The sequence below is a fragment of the Acomys russatus genome, chromosome 23 (genome assembly GCF_903995435.1).
Source record: "Acomys russatus chromosome 23, mAcoRus1.1, whole genome shotgun sequence".
In the NCBI taxonomy this organism is placed as follows: Eukaryota; Metazoa; Chordata; class Mammalia; order Rodentia; family Muridae; genus Acomys; species Acomys russatus.
Genome location: NC_067159.1, coordinates 6750595 through 6757330, shown reverse-complemented (window position 1 = coordinate 6757330; position 6736 = coordinate 6750595). Strand labels below are relative to the sequence as shown.

The 6736-nt window shown below is 45.8% G+C and overlaps 1 non-coding gene across 1 annotated transcript; it reads right to left on the bottom strand.

The window, feature by feature from the left end:
- Positions 1–6168: 6168 nt before the first annotated feature.
- LOC127206752 (small nucleolar RNA U13) lies at positions 6169–6271 on the bottom strand. The gene has a single exon (XR_007832849.1). It is a non-coding gene; the product is annotated as a small nucleolar RNA U13 (small nucleolar RNA).
- Between the last annotated feature and the right edge of the window lie 465 nt (positions 6272–6736).

The following is a 6736-nucleotide window of genomic DNA, read 5'->3' as shown; positions in this document are numbered from 1 at the left end:
GGGACTCTTACAATAATCATTTTCCGTTGAATATTCTAACTTTTAGTAACCCTAGTGATGATTTATCCAGTTAAATGAAAACAGCTCTTCTGGCATATAAAGTGCATGGCACAGACATAAAGACCATTTGCATATAGAATGTTCACATACACACTTGCATTTAGGGAGGGGCAGATCCTCTCCCCCACGGTGCAAATCTCTGCTCCGGAAAAGGTTCACAAACGTGTGTTAGAATGGGATAGCTCAATCTTTCTTGGCTCAAAATTTCAGATGTTCTGATGGCTTCAGCTTGAGCCACATGTCCACTTTGGGACAGCCGTCTGTCGGGGCTGAAGGGGGCCTCTGCCTGCCGGATGGCTCTGTGGGTGAGGCAGGCAACTCCTGGAAATGGGGGGATTCCACAGAGGATTGCTCCCACTAAAACAACAGCACATGCTGTATCAAGGTCACGCAACTCATACCTTGGAAATCCACAGAGAATTGTGATGTCTAGTTTTCTCTAGCCTCAGGGTAGCTGGCGGCAAAACCTAGATTCAGTTCACAACAAGACAACAATCTAAGCAACATCTGCGGGATACAGCTAGGCTTCCTGTGTAGAAGCACTTGCTTCCCCCTCCCTGCCTTCTGAGCTTGCCCTCCACTCACGCCCACTCATTTATTCTCTCTGAATCACGAGTCTGAGCTCTGGGTTTCTGGAGTCTCTGGGCGCCATCTTGGGTCACTAGTCCTAGTCATTACATGCATTTCTGAAGCTGGCAGCTAGAGAGGCTTATGGTCTGCTCTCTTCCAGGGTGGTCAGTTCCCTACATCACCCCCTGGCCGACTTCAGGGTGTTTCTGGCTGGGTGGTGGTGGTGGTCCTCTGATGTTTTCAGCTGGTTCCTGTGTCCTGGCTCTACTGTGTTTTTCTCCTTTGCTGTAGCTCCAGGAAGGGGCTGCAACTGAGAGGGCTAAGAAAGCTGACTAGACCCAAATGAATCTCAATGACCTTAGCACTACAGTATGTAGGATGGGACATGGTGTGTGTGTGTGTGTGTGTGTGTGTGTGTGTGTGTGTGTGTGTTATGTAGTTTGGTGTCTGGTACCTGCCTGTGTATATGCGGTATGTGTCGCATATGGTCTGTGTGTGGTATATATGCCATGCTGGGATATGTACATAGCATGTACATGTATAGTTTATGAAATGTTTGTTTGGTATGGTATGTGCATGTGTGGTGTATGGTATGTATGTGGTGTGTGTGATGTGTGTGTGATGTGTGGTATATGCCGTATATGGGCTTTATTTAACATACGACATATACATATGGTGTGTGTGGTGATTGTGTGTATATGGCATAGCATATGGTGTGTGCTTTATGTGTGTGATGTGTGATGGGTGTTTTCCTGCCCCTCTGTCTTTCTCACTTCATTTCCTTCCCTCACATCCTCTTTCGTATTAGTTACATTTCCTGTTGCCGTGATAAAATACCCTGACAAAAGCAACTTAAGGGAGAAAGGGCTTCTTTTGATTCACATTTGGAGGTCCAGTCGTTCATCGTGGTGAGGAAATCCTGGCAGCTGCTCATTAGACGGCACTGGGGGATGATGGATATTCCTGCTCCGCCCACTTTTTCCTACCTCAGGGAATGGTGCCACGCTCACAGCTGATGATTCTTCCCACGTTAACTGACCTGGTCAAGAGTCTGGAGCTCACCAAGTTGGTAGTTCAAGTGTCACAGCGTCTACTGTGGATGTCGCTTTCTTACTGTCCCGGTGCCCAAAGAGCTGCTGCTGGATACGTAAAGGGCAAGGGAAGGGGATTGTGGAGAGGGGGGTCTGTGCTTATGGAATATTTGCTATGTTCTCAACACTCTTTTCCTAAACGTCACAGCACTGGCCTCTAGAAGAATGTAAACAAGTGTTTGTTGGTTGCACTTTATGTGGCTTAGCTGTTTTCTAATAACTAGGTAACCCTACTTCTCCTATTTCACTGGTGAGAAGACTGAGTCTTAGAAACTCGGTGGCTGGCCTGAGGTCACACACTGGCAAGCGGCAGGCCATAGATACTGTGCCCCTCAGTCTGTCCTTTTAGCCAATCTCAGTTCTCCCCCTCTCAGGATAATAGCTTGGATTCAAAGATTAGTGTCTTTCGGAGAAATCTCATTTTAAATGTCAATAGCAGAATATTAACTTCTTTTTTCTTTTGCATCACTCTGTAACAATTTAATCTTTCCCCAGACAGATGGATACCTGGGACCAAGCATGGAAAAAGGTCAGATTCACTGCAAGGCAAGAGAGAAAAACACATTAATCATTTTTTTTCCAAATATTGCTCTTGTTATAATAATAACAAACATCAATAAAAACAAAAGAATTATACGGAAACATATACATTGGACTGTGATGGGGGAAACATATATAATGCTCAACTAATACTGATTTCTCCCCTGTTTTACAGTTTCTGAACTTAGGGCTTTGTACATACTAGATAACCACTCTAAGGCCGAGCCACAACCCAGCTACCCGTTTGGAAAAAGGAACCAAGCCACTTGATGTCCCCCCAGCTAGGCTGCTTCTGATGCGGGGCAGTTGAAGGTGTTGAGAAGCCTCTGGAACTGCTGGGGGAGGGGTCTCTTCTCATTAGGCTAATGTGAGCTATCTCCAAGGGTGATACCAAGTAAAACCCCCAAGGGATCTCTAAGTAAAAAGCAGCTTTTACTTGGTTCTGACCGGTTAAATGCTGAATTGAATTCCCAGAATCCCTGGGCACTCCCAGAATCAGCCTGCTGCTCCCTGAATCTGGCTTCCCCAGTGAGAAGAGGCTTTGGTGTGAGGCTCTGGCTGATGACTGGAAACTACAGAGCACGAGCCAGAGCCAGAGGGGAAAACATGGGGAGAAAACGATTCAAAGGCACATAGTAGGGAGAACGTTGCTTCCTGGCTACTTGGTTGTGTGTGATGTGAGAAGCAGTTGGATCCTGGAACAGTATCCAGAAGAAACAGAAAAGGCACTTATTAATTCCCACTCTTCCTTGGTCAGAGCTTTGTCCCTCCATAGTTACCTTTCCGGTATTTCCAGGTTTCCCCTGGTAAGGGTGGCAATGCTGAGGTGATCAAGGGTGTGTGTGTGTGTGTGTGTGTGTGTGTGTGTAGACTGTCTCAGCCAAGATAGGAGTGTCTACTGCTGAGGGCAGTATAAGGCCAAGAGAGTCTGAAGATACAGAAGAGGTGAGTACAAGCATTGGCTAGTTTTATGTCAACGTGACACAAGCTAGAGTCATCAGAGAGGAGGGCGGCCCAATTGAAAAAAAATGCCTCCATAGTATCTGGCTGTAAGTCGTTTTCTCAATTAGTAACCAATGGGGAGGGCTCAGTCTATTCTGGGCAGTGCCATCCCTTGGCTGGTGGTCCTGGGCTCTTTAAGAAAGCAGGCTGAACAAGCCACAGGAGAGCAAGCCAGTAAGCAACACAGCCTTCACAGCATCTGCCTCCGAGTTCCTGCCCTGGTTGAGTTCCTGTCACTGACTTACATTGACAATGAACAGTGATATGAGAGTTTAAGCCAAATAAACCCTTTCCTCCCCAACTTGCTTTGCCCATGGTGTTTCATTACAGTAATAATAACCCTAACTAAGACAGTATATAACAGTCACTTTGGTCATACTACAGGACAACCAACAATGTGAGTCGGTGGCTCATTTCAACCCTCAGGCCACTGGCTTCCTCTTTGAAAACAGAGGTCTGCAGAGATGGGGCAGTAAACTTGGTCCTTGGTCTCTAGGCCCGTCTTGGTTTTAATATTTTGTGTAGAAAAAAAGGACACAAAGAAGAAAAACCGAGTGTGGTGGCTGACTGGCAGGCAGGAGTTTCCCAGGGAAATTATGCCGTAGGAATCAGTGAAGAAGGTAAGGATGATATCAAAGGTATGGGAAGCATCTCAGGACACCAGGACAAGGAGAACCAAGTTTGAGTGGAACAGTAGGTGGCTGGGGATTGAGTGTCGGGGTTAGTGTGAAAATTTTTGAATATGTGTGATGCAAATGGGGACAAGAGAGTGGACTCTGCCCTCCCCCAGCTCTGCACCTAGCAAGCTGGGTGACCTTGGACACATCATCAGCCATCTCTGGAACGTAATTCTTTCTTTAAAAAGTGATGGAGGAACCAGGCCTCTTAAAGGCTAGGGTGTTTACTCCTCCTAGGATAGGTAAAAGCAAAGGCTCTCACCAGGTGGAATCATTGCCTGGCCATTGGGCCAGCCACGCCAGTGGATATAATCTTTTTTTCTTACAGAGCATGCACGGATGTGCTTACTGATGCAGCAGGTGGGTATTTGGCCCTAAGACCTGTGGTGAGATACCAGGAGTTTTAATAGACAGTAGAACTTTCTGTGGGAGCTATGCTAAGTAACAGCTGGCAGCAGAGAGATGAGTCTGTGCTTAGCTGAGGTCCATGGTCTGTGTTCTGTTCTGCTTGGAGGGGAACTTATTTTTAATTTGTTTTTTAAATGTTTTATTTCTAAGTTATGTGTATATGTTTACATCTGAGTTATCAGTCTGTGCACATGAGTACAGTGCTTGCAGAGGCCGGAAGAGGATGTTGGAGCAGCTGGGACTGGACTCACAGGTAGTTATGAGCTACCTGATGTGAGTGCTAGGACTTGAACTCAGGGTCCTCTGTAAGAGCACTTAACCACTGGGCCACCTCTCCAGGCCTTCCAGGTGGCCACGGTGGCAGGATGCTAATTGCCCATCGGGGACCCAAGCTCGGCTTCCACCGTTAGAAGTACGGTAAGAACTGAAATGTCTAGCCAGACACTGAAATATTTCAAATTTTCTCTACTTGGCTCCAAAAGACTAGATCTGGCTAAGACAATGGAATCAGGAATGGGGGCTGTGTCCTTTCAGCTGTGCATTCCTCTCCAGCAGCCTTGGAAAACACACGACACTGATGACGGCACTTGTGGTAAGACAGAAGGAACCTGGACGCTTGAGCCACTACTGGAGGAGGACAGCTTGGGAATGGTACTTTTGGGTTTTTCATGAATAAGAAATACAGTCTTGCGTTCACCTAATCTAATTGCAGGGTTGTTGTCATGACAACTTATCTAAGACAGCTATCCTAGGAACTTGCAATGCGTCTCAAAGCAGAAGGGCTGCTGTTGGAGGATCATGACTGGGAATCTAAGGACCAGTCCATTGATCAATCTTTATGGGATGCTAGACCTTCATTTTAGCTTTGGCGATACAGTGTTGAGGTGACAGAATCCATTCTTGTGAGGCTCGTGCGCCTGTAGACAGACAGCGAAGTACTGCTGTATAAAATCAAGACAGAACGTGCTTCTGGTTTCTACAGCCGGCTGGATGTCTGCTCAGGACGGTGATCTCTTCCATGGTAGTCCTGCCCATTTGTGGATGATGGCTGATTCTTTGACCACTTTAAATTGGCTGGAGAGATGGCTCAGTGGTTAAGAACACTTACCGCTCTTGCAGAGGACCCAAAGCTTGGATTCCACCACTCTCCAGTGACTCACAACTGACTATAATACCTGCTCCAGGGGATCTGATGCCCTTTTCCTGGGCACATGTATACACACACACACACACACCACACACACACACACACACACACACACACACACACACAAACACACACACCAAGAACCAGGTAAAGATTCGTGACCGTTTCCTTTGTAGATTTTTATACATGGTTTCCCAGCCTTGATATTTCACATTTATTTTTTCAGTATTTAGCTAAAGAGCTTCTAACATCCCATTACACCAGGAAGCAAACACATTAAGGAGAATGTAATTTCAGACTGTAATAAACTCCATGAAGAAATGGGAACAGGTGATGTGATGGGGGCTGGGCAGCCTGGGGGAGGAGGAGCTAATTTATAACATGTTGTCAGGGATGTTGTCTGTCTCCCATCAGGCACTTGGGAATGGAGCTGTGTCCATAAGATGTGGACAGGATAAAGCATTCTGGGCAGTTGGAAGGGGAAGTACAGACTCCTGGGTAAAACAGGTATGGATGGTCTGTGCTGAGTCAGCACAGTGATCAGCGAGGGTTGAGAGCCTTCGGAGGTCAGCAGGCAGGGATTAGGTGGGGGCTGGCAAGGGGAGTCTGTTGTGGGGTTGAAGCTCAGACTGTCCGGATATGATTTATATTTTTATTTCTTTCCTTTTTTATATGTCAGACAAGTACTGGCTGGTGTTTAACACAGTTTGAGAGAAGCCTATCTCTCACAGTGACGTGAAAACTCAATCACTGCTTCTATGAATCACAAAAAGGATTTGTTTATATTTCCAAGGGAACAATGACAGGAAAGCACAGGAGGAGGGCTGTTGCAGAATAAAAGAGCCTGAGGCACAGAACCAAGCACTGTATCCCATCTCATTTACATCCTTACAAAAATCGCTTTGGAACAAACCCTGGAAATCTGAATAGAGGTCAGTATTCAATAATATCATTATTTATTTTGTTAGGTGCAACGATATCATGAATTTTAGGCTAATGCCTGTAGAAGCTGGAGATACAATATGCAGAATTATTTATGAGTGATGAGTTATGATGTCTGAGGTTCTCTTTGACATATTCCACACACAAAAACCCAGTAATTAGGGTTTCAGATTCTCCCTAATACATATTTGAGGGCAGTTTTCTTTTTTGTATTTTCTTTTCTTTTTAATTGTGTGTGAGTGTGCGTGTATGCACTTGTGTGTTTGTGCATGTGTGTATGTTATGTGTGTGCACATGTG